The sequence below is a fragment of the Melospiza melodia genome, chromosome 1 (assembly GCF_035770615.1).
Source record: "Melospiza melodia melodia isolate bMelMel2 chromosome 1, bMelMel2.pri, whole genome shotgun sequence".
NCBI lineage: Eukaryota > Metazoa > Chordata > Aves > Passeriformes > Passerellidae > Melospiza > Melospiza melodia.
Window position 1 is genome coordinate 146,927,480 of NC_086194.1, and position 20,740 is coordinate 146,948,219.

The window sequence follows — 20,740 nt, forward strand, 5'->3', positions numbered from 1 at the left end:
ACCTTGGTTCAAAATTATAACAATATCTTCTGTAAAAGTACTGAGCAACAAAATGCCTTAGTCATCTCTAGCCTTTAATGCTTGCACTATCATGATGCTGTATGTGTCAGAGGATCTCCCATTAAAGATTTCAGTCCAGCTCACAAACCCCAGCACTTTTATGACTGACATTCACTAAAGAAACAATCATTAATCTTTTATTTGGTCCTTAGGAAGCTCAAAGGGTGGAGTTAATTCAAGTTGCGGATGCAAAGCTTTTTTTTTTTTGTTTTTAAGGAGGGTGGCAGGCTCGGAGTTTCTTGGTTTTGCACTGTCATTTAAATGCTGGTGCTGTCACCACTGAGAATTATAGTACACAGATGGGTTTCAGGACAAGATTTCAAAATAATTCATACTGATTTCCAGAAGAGACATTTGCTAGTTAGTTTACTAAAATAGAAATCATATAATGGATGTAAGATTCAGAGTGAACAGATTCACTGGTGACGTCTCAAATACTTCCCATTTTCTGAAATTGCAATTTTAGATGAGAGGGGTTTTAAGCTAATGATTTATTTTTAGTACTTCTGTCAGTACCCCTCATCTCTTCTTAAAAGTTTAAAAAATGTTCTTGTCCCTCTTTAAAACAAAAAATGAAACAGAAGGGTGGTTGTATAGTGGAGAGTGGTGTATGTGTTCTGAAGCCCACCTGCTGCTACACGTATGAAATAATGTTTCTAAAAATCATGGTTGTAAATTGATAGATTTCACCTGGTTTCAATGGCTGAAAGGGAAATGCTTCATTCAAAATGTTGCTATGAAGGACTTTGGTTCCAGGTACCTCTTGGTGAAGTAAATCCACTGTGCTTTCAGCACCCCATTAAGAATTCACTCATTTTTTTTTCTGTATGTCCCAATGCTGCTGTTCAGAGAGGAAAGCTTGGCTGAATCTACATCTCCAAGGACAAGCCCTGTCATGGGCTCTCCTGATGGTGCTGCAACAGCCCTCAGCTCTGCCAGCAGCCACCCGAGGGCTTTTCCATGCGGCTGAACGTGTGCTTGGCTGGGACTGTCCCTGTGGTTGTGGAGAATGAGCTGCCTTCCCTGCCTGGCAATCTGGGACAGCTTCACAAAGAACTGAGTTAGGATTGAATTGCACAGGCAGGGGACAGTATAAGGGGGAAGGCAAAGTTTATTCTCAGGCAGAGGTGATGCTGGCCAGAGCGTGAGTTTGCAGTAGGTTGGCAGTAGATGAAGATTTCTTCAAGCACGACAATTGCAAATTCTGTCATAACTTTCCATTGACTAAGCTTTAGCAATCTCATTAGTAGCAATATTTTATAAACATCCAAGAATAGGTCTCTAAATTACGTGAAGATAAGGTCTACTTCGTCTCTTGTTTTGGCATTGCTTGTACAAAAAAATATTTGTAGTAACTGCTAAAAGAAGATTTGGAAAGGGGAGAGGAAGACTGTTCTAAGACTTGCTTTTTCCTTCAGGTTTTGGAATGGTGAAGGGTGAAAAAAATTTTGTACTTCTGCTCCAAGAACTCTTAAAATCAAGATTTTTTTTTTTTCCATAAACTTGTTGAGCAGATACAATGTTATAATATCAAGTTTTCCCTCTTTTTGGAGACTATAAAGATTGTTGTTTTCCCTTTAAGCAACTGTAACATGTAAAGCTATGACTGTCTGGGGGTTAAAATATTTCATCTATCCTATATAGAGAAGATGTGTTGCCATGTTTGTAATTATTTTAATAAAATTTTAATAGTTTCAATAAATGTCTTCTCAGTTCCCATTGTAGAAATGCCATCAGAAATTAAGCTTGCAAAAGCCATTCAAGGATCTTTAACAGGAGGGTTGTGCTGCTTTAACAGTGCTGCTTCTGGTAGAGAGCTCCTTTTACAGCAGGTGAGAGTGGAAGAACTGCATGAGGGACTGCCACGCTTCTCTGCAATTGTTTATATAACCTTTAATATCCAGGAGAGAAGCAAAATCAGATGAGTGTAAGCTGTACATTAAAATAAAAGCTTAACCTAAATCCCACCTGCAGCTTGGAAAGGCAGACACGTTTTCTACTCCAAGTTGTCACTAGGTTTTATAGCCTGAGACTCTGTTGTGCCAACAAAGAGCACTGACTGCTGGAATTGTTGTGAGTCACAATGGGGAATGAGCAAACGGAGGAGATCAACAGAAAATGCCAAGAGCACAGAGGGGCTGAAAAGTGGACTTGGCTTTCCTTGATCATTTTGTAGCTCAGCAGAAGATTTGGTGTATGAACTATCTTTGTAAATAAACAAGATGGCAACAGGTAGGTGCCTTCCTCTGTAGAAAAAGATTTCCAAGGCCTGTGGGTAACAGCACAGTAAGGTGATTAGCACCAAGAATTGGCTACCCAGGAACTTTGGGAGGTGAATGTGATTCATGCAGCTGGATTCATGAATGGGGTGTCCTTAGAAAGGATGGCAACTGGCACTAAAAGCCAAATTGTGAAACAAATTCTTTGCCATGTATGAGTACCCAGCTGATTACTTGAGTCATGCAACCCTGACTAAATAAAGTGTAAAGATGTGGAAATACAAATCTGCATGCCTCCTAATGAATGCTTTGATTTTGTGTGAGAATGAGTAATGCTTTGCCAAGACCAAAACCACCACTGATGTACAGCTCTCCAAAAATACAGCTCTCCATTAATTGTTCACTCAGAGGATGGCTATGGTTTCTTAGCAGCCTAGGCAAAGGAATAAGCCACGTAACGACATCTTCCTTGACTTCACACACATCTTCAGAAGTAGTCCATTTGTTTCTTGATCGGTGCATCCTCAGTGACAGGATGATATTTTGAATGAAGTGTATGAATAATCCATATCTCTCCTTGTAAAAAAGTAGGCTGCATGGTAGCAGACTAGACCAGACATGGCAGGCCTCACCCATCTGCCCTGTGCCAGTAGAAAAATCGAAACTTCTTCATCCACTGTGTCCCATAGTATCTTCAGTGTGAGGGTTTGTGTTCATATGCGCTCTGTGGCCACTGAACAAAGCTGAGCTTTAGCAAGAGGTGAAATCATAATGCAGGACATACATTCCACAGCTTAAGGCATTTAAAGGGTGTATGAGTTAGATTATTGTCATGTTGGATCTCATCTTTCTGGAGCTAACCAACCAAGTTGGCAATGAGGAGAAATTTTAATGCAAAGAACATAAAAGTTTAACTTGTTTCAGTAGGTTGAACTTCTTGTTGCAGTAACATCTACTGTAAATACAAGAATTTGCCTTAAAAAAATGAGGTGCTTGTGAGAGCTTGCACACACTGCAGTAGAATCTGGAAAGGTGCTGACCATGCTGCTCAGCTCCAGCTGCCTTGGCTGAAGTGGCCACAGGCTGGAAAACTGCACTGTGTGAGCTTGTAAGAGTTGAGAACATGCAAATGATATTGCTCTTATAAGGACCCTGGGCAGGGCATGTAGAAGCAATTGTTTAAGGCAATTATCTTTTTATACCCATGTTGAGAAGGCTAAATTGTGTTCCTGCAGAGATCAGGAGTGGTGGTATTTAAGGAAATATTGTGCTGTGCCAAAGAGCCATTGTAAAGAACATGTAAAAGTATTCACCTTGTGACTGAACAGTGAGGCTGCCTGTAGAAGGATCAAGATTCTACATATGGACAGAGATTTCTTGTTTAATCTCATGGCCAAGAAATGTATGCTTTGTGTCCCCTCTTAGGAATTAGAAGTCAAAGTACTTTGGAGTTTTGGGGTGTAAATTATTTCTGTATGTTTTCATATTTTACAGTAGGACCCACAGAAATGCATTGTGGTATTTGATAATAATTGCATAATTTAGGCATTTCCCCCTATTTCTTCTGCTTTAAGGTGCATTTTTCCTCCTATGATGCCAGATTGAGGTATTTTTGAAGAGAGAAAAGGTGATGACATTTAGTCAGTAATAGTTTTTCCTACAATAAGCTGCAGTTCCTCCTTCTCACTTATACAAACCTTGTGTTGTATGATTTCCTGGATGTAAAAACCCTTTTCCTAATGAATTTAAATGAAGAAATTTTGTTTGCAATACAGGAAATTTTAAAGTTTGCTCAATGTAAAGAACAGAGAACAACCTGTTTGTTTCTTTTCCATGGGTTTATTTTTGATCTATCTGGTACTATTTGTTTGGTGCTGTGCCTTTCTTACTGCATATGTTGGGAGAGGCTTATTTCAATTTTATTTCGTCCCTGCTCCACACTTCATATTGTCTTATTGCCACATTGCCTCCCTGAAGGGTCTGAAACTCACTCAGGGCAGTCAGCTTCCAAAGCTTTGAAAACACTTATTGGAAATTATTAGTAGTAAAAATATAATCCAATATTTTATATAATTTGAACATAAAGCGAATGTTACCCAGAATAGGAAATGTCAGATAATTTCTGTGAGTTCCAGGAGGTTCAAATTAGGTTAAAAGTAACAAGAGCACTCATTTATCTTGGCTTTCAACAACATTAGATATTAGTTTCCTGGACAAATTCAATGAGTGTTTTCAACAAATATAGTGTTGAAACTATGATTACACATCTTAAAGGTACTAATAATTTGCAGTGTCCTCGCCAAGTAAACAGAATTTATGAGAGGTCAAACACTTGTGATTATTGAGTTGTTGCTAGTATAGCCAACTCTACATTGAGGAACTTAATTTAGACAGCCACATAATTTCAAATTTTGGCTACATTTAGTGGAGTGCTATAGGAGCCTTTTGGATCAAAGGTGTCTTGTGTCAATAAAACAGGGAAGGAATATCCCTGATGTGAAATGAGCTTTCCATTTTGATTTCACTCAATCCTCATCCCCCCAAAAACTATCCAACTACATCTTGTGTATATAATTTATCTGTCAATTCCCTCAAAAACGAGAGCTTATGTTACTTGGAGGGCCTTCATGCCAGTTCCAAAATGAAAAGCAATACGCACTGCCAATGCAGCAATTGCCTGCTGGCTTATTGAATTTCTTTCTTCACTCCTACTTACCACCAAAACCAACTCAAGGAAAAAAAAAATCCCCCTAAAAAGCTTGTTAGAAGTCAACAGAACTGAAATCTGATAAAATACTAAGTGTTTTCCTGGGGTGAAAAAAAGGAAAAATTAGATATTAAATATTATTAATAAGCTATTGTGTGTATGCTTTGCTCTTGAGTAGAGCCAGACTCAGCAGGACTGTTGCATGTGTAGGCAGAGGGAGCCACAAAGAGATATATGTGGTGTTAGTTTAAGGCCACATATTCCAGTACCCCACCATGTTCTCTTTATCTTCACTTCCCCTACAGCTTCTGAGCTGGTCCCATGGGGAGAGACAACGCAGCCCTCCCCTTCCCTCTCTGTCAGTGCTGCACTTGTGAGAAAATAAGAGAGGCTATAAAAGGGATATCCATCAGCTGGCAGGCTCCATCTGGGTAACGAGTGGCATCCATCCATTAGTTAAATATCCATGATGCAGGAACCATCAACTCAACGTCACCAGTTCTGGAGCAGCAGGGAATTTGAGATGTGGTGTTTTCCTCCTGTGGGTTTTTCCATCTGTATTGTTCTCAAACTGAGGAATTTTTATGGATCCATGTAAGGGAATAAAGGATGTGAAGGGAAGTCATGGGAGAAGCTCTACTCCAGAGGAGTGTTTGAAAGGTTTGTCTAAAGAAACAGGAGAAGGCAAAGGGAGGAGGAGCCTGAGGAAAGTACAAGGACGGTGTGAAAAAACATAGGGCATGTTATGAAAAAGAGAGAAAAGAAGCTGTCATATAAGAAGAATCAAAAAGTACTAGGCAAAGTTAGGAAGAAATTAGAACAGAGATGTAGACAAGATATAAAAATTCCAGATAGCCACGAATATCGGGGAGCAGTATTAAATTTGCATCAGTGCATGGGGCACATGAGCCAGTGACATTGGTTGAAATGTAATTTCTAAATATTTGTTGGTGTTAGGGGTACTAACTGGGACATAAAACCTGGACAAACATGGTGGGAAAAGAAAGAGGATGAAACATGCTCTGCTGTTTGTCTCTTAATTTTATCTGTTTTCTGTATGTTGGCTCATTAGATATCCCGCCTGCCTGCCAAGAGAGAAACCATTTTGGATTTGCATAGTTGTAGCCATATGGGGAAAAGATACAGTCTTCTCCCTGAAAAAAATTGTTTTCTCTCTAACGTAAGATAAGATATTTTGGACACACCATGCTGTTTGCATAGCAATATTACAGTTGAGGAGTTTCATGGCAGAAACAGAAATGGAACAATAAACTTGAGGGAAGTAGTCTGGTTGGCAGCTTATTGGAGGTTTTGGTTAGTATTTATGACAATCCAAAGGCTTCTAGTACCACAAGCATCTTTCTTTTCTTTTTGGTTTATTTGTGATGAGAGAAGAATGACAGAAAAGATCCAATTTTAAATTTCCAACATATTTATATTTTTTCTCGTGTTGGGAAGGGTGATTTATGAAGTGACAGGGAAGAAGACTTGCCACTGGGGGAATGGCACACTGCAGCTCTTGCTATGCACTGGACAAAGCTTCCAAGCTCTAATTTGCACAGGAGCTCTTATACAAAATGCCACAAATAAATAACATAATGTGGGGATGGCTGAGAGCAAGAAGCCACTGCAGTCCAAGCCTCCCTGAGCTAGAGAAGGTTGGCTGAAGGATCCTGTGTTTCAGCAAGGGATAGAAGGCTTCTTATGTTGGGGCAGCCTGCCAGGAACCTTAAGAATCAATTTATTATTGCTAGACTGATCTAAAATGAGTATAGAAGTTTCCAGAGCATAGTTGTTCCAAGCACTATAGGTGGCTTGCGTGCCTTGATGCTGTCAAAGGGCCTGGAATATGGAAGTAGAAATGTGACTGCTGTGTTAGTTAGGAGCTTCCAACTCCAGACCTGCTTTCAAGATACTTCCACATGGTGTTTCCAGATGCATCTGTCAAACTTATAAATGGAAAAAGTATAAAGTTCACTGAAAAATTAGGGCCTTAAGCCTATTCTTTACATTCTTCTGATCTGCTCCTAAAAGTTTTAGTAAATAGCCTTAGGCCACCTCATAAAGATATGAACAGCAATGAGGATGCTATGTCACAGGACTTAGTGCAGAAGAAGCCCAGGAAGGTCTGGGAGGTCCCAGCAGGTGTGCACAGCCCATGGTGAATCCCAAACTACTGGTGCTCTGCTAGCACCTCTCTGCTGGCTTACCCTTGGAGTTTCACTTTCAGGAAAGGTTTAATCTGTGTGTTAAAAATCCCCTAAACTATAGCAATGGGATTGCCCTGTAAATATCAGAAAGTAAGGATTTGCTGTATTCCTACAGCACTATTGCCCTAGGCACAGTGTGTGTTCCCAAAATTGTCTTGCTTTCAGGTGAACAGCACAGCTGTCTGTACTTCTGTATCTGGCATCAAGCCTGTGACAGGTTTCCTGCAGTCTTTACTCAGATCTTCTAAAACTGAGAGATTTGTGGTTTATAATTTTTTGTTTCAACAATAGTCACTGATAAAGAAAGCAGAAGGAAGAGATGTGGTAGTTTGCAGGAAAGGTTATCACACAATCACAGAATTTCTAGGTTGGAAGAGACCTTTAAGATCATCGAGTCCAGCCCATGTTCTAACACCTCAACTAGATCATGGCACCAAGTGCCACATCCAGTTTTTTTTTAAACACATCGAGGGATGGTGACTCCACCACCTCCCTGGGTAGATGATTCCAGTATTTGACCTCTGTCTGTGAAAAACTTCCTCCTTAATTCTAGCCTGTATCTCCCTTGGCGCAGCTTGAGACTGTGTCCCCTTGTTCTGTCTGTTGTCGCCCGGAGAAAGAGACCGACCCCCAGCTCACCACAGCCCCCCTTCAGGGAGTTGAAGAGAGTTATGTAAGTCTCATGGGCAGAAATGTGTAAGAACACAGTATTCAATCACCTTTCTTCAGCCAGATAGTGGGATTGCAATTAGTGGGGAATCTCTTTGAAAACCATTGCTCCATCTGTTATCACCCCACAGGCTGAACCAGTGATAGAAAATCACTTCGTTTCAGGTGCCTACATCCAAAATTTAAACTTGCTATGCCTTCTACAGCTTCAGTCTAACCCTTGAGACTTGTGAGTTCCCCATACGGCTAAATGCCCAATTTCATACATGCAGGCTGAACTTTGCAGGAGCTGAAGTTGTGTTCTTTTTCCTGGAGTCCATCCTACCTGGTGGGCATTCTCTGAGATCTGTCCTATCAGGAAAACAAACCAAGAAGAGAGATTTGTCAGCTGTATAGCCTGAGTGCATACCCAGGACATTTAACACCAGGCTTACATCCCTCTTTTTCCTGATTTTAGAACAAGGGTTTGAACCTCAGCATCTCACCTCTCATTAGGAGGCTTTTCTGGTTTTGCAATTCTTAAATTATTTTTGGATCAGGTCAGTCCCTGGAGATTTGATAATTGCTCCCATATAATCAATGTTTAAGTGCTTTTTTCAAAGCAAACCAGCTATATGTAAGAAAAAGAAACAATCTATTGTTTGAGAATCCAGTAATCTCAACACAAATGCTTTCTATACCTTGTTTACAATATGATGCAGTTTATGGAAAGGTTTTGGTGTAACAAAAACTCTCCAGCAGTGTAAACAAAGTGGATTTATATTAACTGAGGTATCAGCTAGTGATATCTGACAGATAAGAGATATTTGCAACAGGAATTATTCTTAGCAAAGCTCTGCTAATTGCTTACTTCAGGTGGTTTACTCAAAGGGTGGCTTACTTCTACTGCTTGTTTGAACAAGTTACAAAGTATTGCAGGATTTTTTTGTCTACTGTCTCACACTGGACACAACTATATATGACGTATATAGTTTGGGTTTTAACATATATTTTTTTACTAAAAATAGTAAGTTTTTTTTCCTCAGCTACTCTGATGTGTTTTCTCTATTAATGTACTACTTGCTTTTATGAAAAACTCTCCCCTTACAGAGCATCTTGCTGGAAGTTTAAAAAAGCAAATAATGAAAATTATTATGTTGTGTGTGTTGCAGAGTCAAATGGAAAAACAGTTGTTGACAATTTGGCATTTAATTAAACACGCTGCAGCTACCTCAGCCAAATCTCTCGCCTGGCGTAAACAACACCACCAGGTTAGATGTTAAAATAATGTTTACAATATAATTTTTATGGCCTCTGTTCTGCTAGATCTGGGATTGTACAATCGTGACAGTTTATCAGCCTCATTAGACTGTCCCCAGCCAGGTTCAGATCTTCTGTCCCCAGGCTTCCTAAGCAGTCTCGGACCCGACTCCTCAAAACAAGAGTCCATCTCACTTGGCCTTTCTGTGCCAGCTCAGAAGACCCACCACTCATTTTCCCAGTTAAGAGAGGCATGGACTTGCTGGAGTGAGCCCAGCAGAGTGGCACTAGAGCATCTCACTTGGGAGAAGAGGCTGAGAAAGCTGGGACTGTCCAGTCTGGTAAAGAGAAGGCACAGGGGGATCTTCTATGTAAAAATAAATACCTGGTGGGACAGGATGAAAAAGAGAAAGCAAATCTTCCCAGTGGGGTCTGGTGACAAGTTGAGAGGCTTGTGATTACAAACCTAAAAAACTACATTCAATCTGAACACAAAAGCCCCCACTTTTTTACTCTGAGTATGATCAAACACAGGTTGCCAAAATGTTCCTTGGACATAGCCAAAAGCCATCTGGGCAACCAGCTGTTGCTAGATGAGCAGGGAGGTTGGAGCAGGTGACTTTCAGAGGTCCCTTCTTACCTCAGCCATCCTGCAATTCTGTGATAATTTCTTCGTACATGAGACCACTGAATGGAAATGTGCCAGTACCAAACACTGCAATGCACCCGGATGGAATACCCAAAACACAGCTATGCAGCTGTGCCAGAGCTAAATCAGGCATCAGAAATTGCTAGGAGTGTATTCTCCAAGGCTGGCATGGCATGGGTCCAAGGTCTCCCCTAGTACAAACCACACACACAAGAGCAATAGTTGGAAATGTACAAAATACATTTCTCCCAGCAATTTCAATATGTTTGTGGCCAGAATCTGGAACAGGACAGGACAGGGCTGAGTTCTAATGCAGGTCTGAAAGAAAGCTTGGTTTGATGGGTCCTCTGAAGATGGAGTAATATCTTGTGTCTGATGTGAACATCTGAGTCCTACCCTGAGCATAAACATGAAGGGAAGAAGTCCTGGAGGAATCATCTTCATTAAAGAGAGTTTGCATTTTGCCTTTTACAGGTGCAAAGGACGTTTTTTTGGAGCAAAATGTTTTTCAGGAACAAACTTTAATGTAAGAACGATATATGGCTAGAGAGAGTGAAAAAAACATCAGTGAAATGGAAAAATCTGCTCTAAGTCTTGCCAAGAGTTTTATGCTTATACTCTATTGCTGCTACTGCCACTGGTAAGTATGATTTTCTACCTTTCCTCCCTGTAAACTCACATAAGCTTTTCAAAACTTCTCCCCTCTCTCCATATTCCCTTTTAATAATGGCTGATTTTACAGTTGTGAGCTGTGGTTTCCTTTGTTTTGGCAGCTGCTGGATGCCCTGCTTCCGGCTGGGCAAGAGTGCCTGCTCCTGTCCCCTGCATGGATAATGCCATTTCCCTTTCTCCAGATGTCTTCCAAGTAGGCAGTGGTCATTTTGGATAAAGTTAACAAGACAGTTTCCTCACAAAAATATATGCTGATCCTATCATCCTGGTCTTAGACATCTTCTGTGTCCACTGCTTTTTGCTCCAAGATCACATCCAAGCACAGAGAGAATTGAGATTTGGGAATTCAAATGCACCCACATAGCAGTAATTTCTTATTACAAAAAGAAAAGCATGGAGAAACCCACCCTAGCTAGACCGGTTTTATGTGGTATTCCCTGTCTGCATCCCTGCATCAAACATCTCAAAAAAATCTGTAGCGTTATGTGTGAATTGTAAGCTGAGGTAGCAAAGCAATATTCACACAGCCTTTCACAGAGCCACAGCCTCCTCGGCTGAGCCAGCAAGCGGTTACTTGGCTGCAGCAGTGTATCAAATGACATTAGAGAAGCAGATACCAACACAAAGCTTTTTTGCAGGGGTTGCCTTTAACTTGGATGAGAAGACAGCTCAGTCTGAGGCACCTGAATGAGGCTCAGCAAACAGTGCTAGTGCTGGGCCACTTTTTGATCACATTCTCATCCTTGACTAGTGAAGGGCATTTTTTAGAAGTCATGAAACCATGGTAGCTGTAAGCCAGTGATCATACACCTCTGCTCCCATCACATGTGCTCAAAAGCTGACACACGTCCAAGGCATCACATGGAGCTACTAAGGAAACTCAGGAGCTGGGTTACAGTTGCCTGTCAGTGATGTTCTGATCAAAGATATTTGGGGGGCAGCAGTGTTCCTGCACCTCTCCAAAGAGCCACCGCAAGGGAGATGCTGCTTTAACCAGTGAAGAGGGTTGAAAAATATAGTCGCCATGTGCACTTACCTACAGCCATTTTGTCAAAGAATAGACCCAAATCCACAATTTTCTTTTTAAAAAGCCCTTGTTAGGTCATGTCTCTCTTTGATACTGTCTCACACAGCTGGATAAACACATCATGTGATGGGTGAACAAGTGGCTCACAGGTTGGGTACCAAGGGTTACAGAGAATGTGGTGATATCAGACTGGAGACCTGTCCCTAGTGGGTCTGCAGGGCTCCATCCTTGGCCCTGTGCTCTTCAACACCTTCATAAATTATTGGGACTGGAAGGGACACTGAGCCAGTTCATAGACAATTCAAAACTGGAAGGAGCTGTTGAGTCCCATGAAGGCAGGGAGGCCCCACAGAGAGACCTCAACAAATTATAGAACTGGGCAATCACCAACCACATGCAGTTCAACAAGGGACAATGCTGGATTCTGCTCCTGGAATGCAATTCCAGATGTATGGACAGGCTGGAGATTGAGATGCTGGAAAGCAGTGCCATGGAAAGGAACCTGGGGGTCCTGGTCAATGGCAAGATGAACATGAGCCAGCAGTGCCCTGGCAGCCAGGAGGATCAAGAGTGTCCTGGGGGGCACCAGGCACAGCATCACCAGCCAGGCAAGGGAGGGGATTGTGCTGCTCTGCTCTGCTCTGCTCTCGGGCAGCCTCACCTTGAGTGCTGAGGGCAGTTTTGGGTGCCACAATATAAGACATTAAGCTGTTAGCACCCAAGGGAGGGCAACAAAGATGGTGAAGGGCCTTGAGGGGAAGCTGTATGAGGAGCAGCTGAGGTCACTTGGTCTGTTCAGCCTGGTGAACATGACACTGAGGAGAGACCTCACTGTGGTTACAACTTCCTCATGAGGGGAAGTGGAGGGACAGGCACTGTTCTCTGTGGTGCCCAGTGACAGGACCCGAGGGAATGGCCTGAAGCTGTGTCAGGGGAGGTTTAGGTTGGATATTAAAAAAGGTTGTTAACCCAGAGGGTGGCTGGACACTGGAACAGGATCCCCAGGGAAGTAGCCACAGCACTAGCCTGACAGAGTTCAAGAAAAGGGAAAGCATTGGACAATGCTCTCAGGTACATAGTGTGACTTTTGGGGATGGTGCTGTGCAAGGCTGGCTGCTGGACTCAGTGATCCTTGTGGGTGCCTTTCAACTCACCTTATTCTGTGATTCTGTGCAGTCATTTACAGGCTGAGCCATTCAGCTAAGAGGTGTGATATTGATACTCAAGAATGTCTTCAGCCTCAATGTACATTCAGATCCACATCTACTGCTCCCCAGGCACTGGTAGCTGTGTGCTTCCCTAGCTGGAATCATCAAGAGATGCTTGATGGACAATGTTTGTGGACAGAGCTTGTCATGGGCTGATTGCTCCAAAGGCAATTTATAGCTGAAGGCTCTCATCCCCCCATTCCAAGGTGGTTTTCTGTAGTGGGACACATGTCATATTTTAGGCAGTAACGGATGAATGCAAACATAAATCTTCTGGGGGACAGAAAACAGGGAGCCATGCATGGATCTTTCCTAGAATGTGGGCTTCTTTCTCCTGCTTCTTTCTAGTCTAACAAATCCTGATTTCCTGGAATTATTTAGATCACTTCATCCCCATTCTGCCTTCCACTACTAATTACTTAGGATACATTCAGAGATGTAGGTTTTGATATCATGAAGCAAATGGGAAATAGTCAGTTGTGAAGTGTTAGGGTACTGTTGCTGTCTAACAAAGTCACCACAGCTGTGTTTTGCAAGGACACCATTCCTGGATATTTTCTCAGAATGCATCTGATAAACTACACTGGGAGGCCTAGGGGCATAGATGGAAAATAGTAATGCACATTTCATGTTTGCTTTGCAATTAAGGTTTGAGAATATGTTTGCTGAAGAGGATCCTACACTTCCACATTTACCAGTTTGAGGTAGAAGCAGTTTCCAGGATCTTTGAAATCAAGCTAAATGGTGCTATGGCGTTTAAAACCTCCAGCTGAGAAGCGAGCCAAGCTTTATTTTATTTTATTTTATTTTATTTTATTTTATTTTATTTTATTTTATTTTATTTTATTTTATTTTATTTTATTTTATTTTATTTTATTTTTGGTTATTTCTATTTTGTATTTAGGTGCAGCAATTCAGGTAAAATTTAGTTGCAGACATTCAAATATGTTCTTCAGGGATTTAGCCCCTAATTTATATCCCATATGTATAAGGGGTATGAGACAAGGTACCTCATCTTTCCCTATATTAAATATTAAAAAATATTAAAAAAAATTTTAAGTTTTGAAGGTGACACTTTGTAAGGGGCCAGCAGTAGCACAACACAAATTCCCTTTTAAAAATCCCTTGCCTGAAACTGTCCTAGCTACATCGCTCTGCATCCCTCAAGAGAGGCAGATAAAATGTGGATTTTGATACTTCAGCAATTGCTTACTGTGCAAGATGCTGTTCCCCAGAAGTACAAAACAGCAGGGAGTGGACTTGGGCCCAGGGATATTATTAGTTGTACTCACCAAGCCAGCTATCAGTGAGAAGATATTCAACTGCCAGCTGTGTGCCAAACCAGCACTGGCGTAAAAGAAGGTTTGAGACAGTCATGAGGGCATTGAAGATGATCAGTAGCTGTTTTTAGACTAAACCATGTGATTTGTAATATTCCCTTTGTTAATTTTCATGCTAGTTTAAAAAACCCCTAACTTAGTATTTTCCCCCAAGGAGAGAAATCGACATTAAATAAAGAAAATCAACACAGAGGTTCAGCTGATCTGAAAATATCCCTCAAAGTGATGATAAAAAACTTCAGTATTGAGTTCAGGGAAAGGAGAGTGAAATATCTGCATTTGGCATGGCCTCACATACTCCTCTGCTTTAAAGGGCTCAGTGGACAGAGAAAAATGTCCAAAATAAAGTAGAAATGAAATACTCCAGATTATCATATGTATTATTCTGCCAGTGCATGACTGAGCCCTTTAATACTTATTTAAGCCTTTCAGTCCCTAAGGAGGATGATTTATGGGCTTTCTGCTGATCATCAGAAGATAGGCATGGTTATAGGCTACAGCTCCTAACGTACTGTGGTTCATGCTTTTGGCTCCAGCAGCCCTCTCAGCCCCTGGGGTGCTGTTGAAATGGCTGCCATCACAGTTTCTCTGCCCTATTCTCTAATTTAATTTTACTTTGAAGAATCGTTCTGAAGAATGATGACCTCAAATTTTCACTTTCCCCCCCTTACGGTTTATCTCTATTTTATTTTAAGGAAAGAAATCAATCTAATTTTGCTTCCACAAGATAGATATGGTACACTTCTCCAAAACTTGCAATGAAGTAAAAGCTGACATTCAGCTCCCATCACGAGTGGCAGGGTATAAAGCTCAAGCAAAACAATATTCTACAGTGGTTTATTGCACTTTTTTAAAATTAAAAGCTGTATTTTGTGGCTCTCACATTTTAAAAATATGTCTTCGGTTACATCTGTACAATTCCTCTGACAAAACTGAATGTAAGCTCTTTTGTTGCCCTTCCACCAAGACCCTTGGTTTCTGTATAGGTATTTGTACAAGGTCACGTAGGGGACTGGCACCCCAAGTGCACTGAGCTCATGCTCCCCTTTCCTGTTCCTGTCACTATTTGCTCCTTCAGTGCAGGATCACCTACTGCTCCAGCTCTCTCCTGAGCTGGGCTAAAGGAGGTGACAGTGTTCCAGAGAGAATGCTCATGAGTTCTCTTTTAATTTGTTTTCCTGAGCTGTTTGCTCAATTTATAAGACAAGGAGTAAGCAATGATGTGACAGTGGAAGAGTATAATATTTTGCAGATTATAAAACTGTCTTGAACATGTTTTTTTTATTACTGGAGAAAATTTTAGTATTGAAACTCAATGTAGATTAACTACACAAATTTCAGGATTTTATCTAAGAATTCTCAACTGTCCAAAATTCTTTTAAAACTCCCTTCTTTATTATCATTTGGCAGAGATACTTCTTGTATATTCCAACAAGTCTTGCAATCACTTTATTGCTAAATAGATATGCTGGAGAAAACATGCACTTATCATCACAACATTTAACACTTAGCCTTTATTAACATTAAATAGTAAATATCTCTAAATTATACTTGCAAGACATCTCCAAAGCCAGTTACTAAATCAGAAGGCTATTAAGAAAAGATGTTGAATACAACATATATCTATGCTGAACAATGCTCCTGTTACAACAAAATAAGTCACAAATTCTGACATTTCAATAAAAAAGTTTCCATCATATCACTTTTCTCATTTTGAAAGCCACTTTTGATTGTCATTGCTTGTTGTGGTAACAATTCTGTGTTTACAGGTACACAATCGTCTTTGCTCCCTTTCCTTCTGCAACCCACAGAAAGAGTGGGAAAACAAACTAGACATTTCAAGATGATGGGGTTAGTCTCAGGGATATAATTTTTAAGAAATATCTTAAATATTTTCTCCATTAGATGCATAAGTGAAAAGAAAACAGAGGAAAAGCAAAGTAGAAATAAAAAGTAAACATACATTTAAAACAGAATAGATTATAACTATATATAATTTTATACATATTTATATATATATAATTCAATATATAGATATATATCTACAAACATATATATACATTCAGGTATAAGAGGGAGCTTATAGGATTTTTAGAGAAAAGCAAAAGGGCAATAATTACAACTTTCAATGAGGAAAGTTTTCTCTGGAGATAGGGCAAAAATTTTCACTATGAGGATGGTCAAGCACTGGAAGAAGTCACCCAGAGAACCTGTGGAATCTTCCACCTTGAACTTTTTCAACCCTCAGCTAGATAAGGCTCTCAGTAACCTGACCTAACTTTGAAGTTAGCTCTGCTTTGAGCAAGAGATGATCTTCCATGGTCCCTTCCAAATTCAGCTACTCTACGATTTTTTGTGGAGGGAGGAGTGAGATAAAGCAGTGATTGCATAAAGCTTAGGGTACATGATGTAAAATCTTCGTAAAAAAACTATGCAAATACCAGCTCACCATTTCATCTTTGCATTCCAGATCCTTGTGAAGCCATTTTGCTGAGGTCACATTAGAGCAAATTTAAACCCATATATGTGTGTTGCAAACAACCTCTGTAGCTGTAGCGCCATGAAAAGCATTGCAAAACAGAAAGCCTGAACTTTGGTATACAATAATTTTTCAGTAATTTTCTGACCTATATGCTGGCAAACTAAAATCACCATTCTCCAAAAGAAGTGGATTTTCTGCAGCTGCCAGGCTGGAATTTGAACTCTCACCTTCAGAATGCAGCATCCACACAGGAGGACACTGGCTCTTGCACACTCCAAGAGAAATACTGTGTCCAAAGCTGGCGGGCAGGAACTGTACTGTGGTGCCAGTCCAAACTGGGAAAGGAGGGTACACACCATTTAGAATATATTTTTCTTACTATTTTTAGTATTTCTTTCTTTTTTTTTTTTTTTCAGAAAGAACTGAAAATTATATTTGAGAGACACAGAAGAGATGTTGATATTTTAGAGATGTTGACCCCTTTTCTCCATCTTTTCTTCTCTGAGCCCTTAATAAAAACATACAGCTTTGATGACTTGAAGAATTTGATCTTTAGGCAAAACACTCATGGACACTGTTGAAAGATTTGCAAGAGCAAAGTCTGCACAAGGAGGTTAAAAATCGAGGAGTTTGATCATGTTTCAGGAGGCTGACAATGTTTCAATCTCCCCAGGGTTTGGATGGAAGAGATGTGGGTGTCCAGAGGTGGGCAGGGCAGTCCTCTCAGCCTGGTTTGGGATCCCATGGGTTTCATAGGACTGACAGATCATGAACCCTGGCAGGGACATTGGCGGGTCCTGAGTACAAGCCCTTGCTAAAAGCAAGCACAATCAGCAGAGGCCAGACCGGGCTGCTTAAGGCCTTGCTGTAGCAAGGACAGTCCACAACTTGTCTGGGCAAACTGCTTCCAGTTCTTGTTCATCCTCAGAAAAAATAATTTTCTATTATATCCAGCACAAATCTCCCCTGTACATGACCACTGTCTCCTGTTCTTCTGTCCAGCATCTCCACGGGGATCCTGGCACTTCCTGCTCAGTAACCTCCTCATAGGTGTGGAAAGGAACTGTTTGGTCTCCTCTAAATCCTCTCCTTCAGAGTGAACAAGCCCAACTTCTTCAGCTCTCCTTCACAGGACTAGTGCTCCAGCCCCCAAACATTGTGGTTCTCCAATTGTCTTGCTCTGATTTGGGGAGACAATATTCCATTATTGTTATTATTATTTCAGATGACATTTTGAAAAACTAATGAATTGTGTTTTAAGAATTTAAAGAAGGTAAAAATTGACTTGGAAATAAAAAGTTTGAAGCTGGATTTTATATAGATATATTTCTTTTTGAAGATTAGATATAAAGCTTGTCAGATTCGTCCATTTCTTTCACTGAAAATAAAGATATGTCTTTTCTACTGCAATGTAAGGCTGCTAAGACTTACATGTTATTGCTGAGATTCTGGTCTTAGGAAAGATCATGACTTTCACATAGCAATGAATTGCCCAGATATAAGAATATGGAGAAATTTCTTCTAAAATAAACCTTAGTGTTGCTCATTTTGAGATGATGAAGTTAGAATACTTACAGATCAAATCTTAGGGAGCCAAATAAAGAATGGAAAGATTCAATTACAATTACTTTATATCGCAAAAGCAGCAGTGCTTTGGCTTTAATACAGCTGAAATGTAGAAGGTAAGATCTTTTACAGTCAGTGAAAACTCTGTGGAGCACAACACATAAAAATTAAAAATTTTCTAGTAACTGAAATTTAGTTCTAGAAAATAATATGATTTCTGAACAGTGTGTAATGAATCATCTCAGCACTATTCAAATGCATTAATTTGGCTGCTTAGAGTTTTGACTGATCTATGTAAAATACACCTATTCTTAGCTATCCCCATTGCTAAAGCTGTTGCCCAGACTGTCATCATCTGATATTTCAATCATTGCCACATCATCCACTTGGGCCTTGCCTAAAGCATTCTTTCTATGACTGTTAATTGAACATGCTCAGATAATTCTCCCAGTTCCTGCCTGTGACAAAGCTGGCCTCAGAGTGAGTGCAGTGCTCACTAGAGCCATGGTACACAAGGTGCCATTGACCTACACTCAATCCTCTCTGGTAACTGGCGTGAAGCTGCAGAGACAGAGGTCTACCATGCCCTACAGAACTCATCCCAGCACTCTTCCTTCCTCTGATTTTTAATCTCTTGGAGCCCCTGACTTTTTTCCCTCTGACTGTAAAAATGTTCTGGGCTCTGCAGACTCTGGTTTGGCTTCCAGGCCACTGACACCACACTTTGACAGACATCAGTCACCTTCAGTGCCAGCAGGACACCTGTCATAAAGTCCTTTCATGCTTTTATTTCAGACTCTTCCAGAAGTGGAGCTGTGTTTGTGAGGAGATCCTGATATCATTGTTTGCAAAAAGGACTCCAAAACTCTAGAAAGCTGTTGTAGAGTCAAAGACACATAATTACGGGTTTGTAGACATGAAACAGTAAAGGAGATTAGTTCCTGGAGTCCTCACAAAAGTGTAGTTAACACCTATGTTTGGTTTCCCCCTCTTGTACTTTGAAATCTCTCTCCTTGGCATTAAAACTTGGGAGATCTTTTGGGTGCTGGTACAATTCTTATTTCTGCATCAGAAAATTGCAAGCACATACTCTAAAGATAGTACTAGAGCAAAAAGGCTCACTTTTAGCTGTCTAGGGTACACAACATGTCACATGAAACACGAGTGGATACAGGGACATCTTGGAGAGCTCCAGTTGACACTGAACACACTTGACTGAAATAAATTATGACATCAGTTGTGAAAGGTTTTACAGAAAAGTTTCTTTGTGTAAGTAGATTGGGGAAAATAAAGACCATAAACCATATATACACATGCCTTTTTTTGGCATTCTTTTCCTTAGCATCCACTCCAAATCCGCTTGGATACCACTGACACTGAGCTAGACTGACCTTCACTGACAGAGTTCTTAGATCTGTGTTAATTAGTTGACAGGTCACACCTTTGTAATTCTTACACTATGACAACACTGAAAGATGCTGGTGTTCTGCATAGCACAATGGAATCTCACACACTGTAACCCCATCATGACATTATAATAAATAAATATTTTACATCAGAAAATACTCTTATCATAGAATGAAAAAATAGCTTGGATTGGAAGGGACCTTAAAGAACATTTAGTTCCAACCTTTCTGCCATGAGCAGGGACACTAGACCAGGTTGCTCAGAGTTCCATCCAACCTTGAGCATTTCCAGGGATGGGGCAGCCACAGCTTCTCTGGGCAATCTGTGTCAGTGTCTCACCACCCTCACAGTAAAAAATTTCTTCCTAATAACTAATATAGAACTACTATCTTTCAGTTTGAAGACATCCCTCCTTGTGTCACTACAGCCCCTTGTAAAAATTCTCTCTTTTCTTGTAGGCTCCCTTCAGGTATTGCAAGGCTGCAATTAGGTCACCCCAAAGCCTTCTCTCTTCTAGACTGAATAATTCCAATTCTCCTGGGGTTTCTTGAAAAAGTGCTCCATCCCTCTAATCATCTTGGTGGCCTCCTCTGGACTCACTCCAACAGGTCCACGTCTTTCCTGTGCTGGGGACCCCACAGCATTCCAGGTGGGTTCTCCTGAGAGCAGAGTAGAGGGATAAAATTGCCTCTGTTGCCCTGCTGCCCATGCTGCTTTTGATGCAGCCCAGGACATGTTTGGCTTTCTGGGCTGCAAGTGCACATTGCTGTTGGATATCCAGCCTCTCATCTGCCAGCACCCCCAAGCCCTTCTTGGCAGGACTGCTCTCATATTGGTACTGCCAATCCAGGGGGCACATTGCACTTGGTCTTGTTAAATCCCATGAGATTCCCATGTGCCTGCTTATTGAGCTTGTTCAAGTCCCTTTGGATGGATCCCACCCTTTAGGTGTGTCAGCTGCATCACTCAGCTTGGTATCTTCCGCAAAATTGCTGAGGATTAACCCAATTCCTACTGGAATGTGATTTTAAAAAATCTTTGTAATTTATAGTAGTGATTAAACTAATGTAGTGCTACTATTCTACACTAGAAAAATATAAAAAGTGTAGCACAGGGATTACAGAAATATCTGAGAACTTGGGAAATTCAGGACACTGTCATATGACCCTTTTGATTTCAGGCAAGTCATCCCCTTTGTAAGCCAGTCTTCAGTATGGAAACTGATGATACTGATCCTTCTCTGCTCCAGAGGAATATTATACAATAAATGCAGTAAAAAATTCTG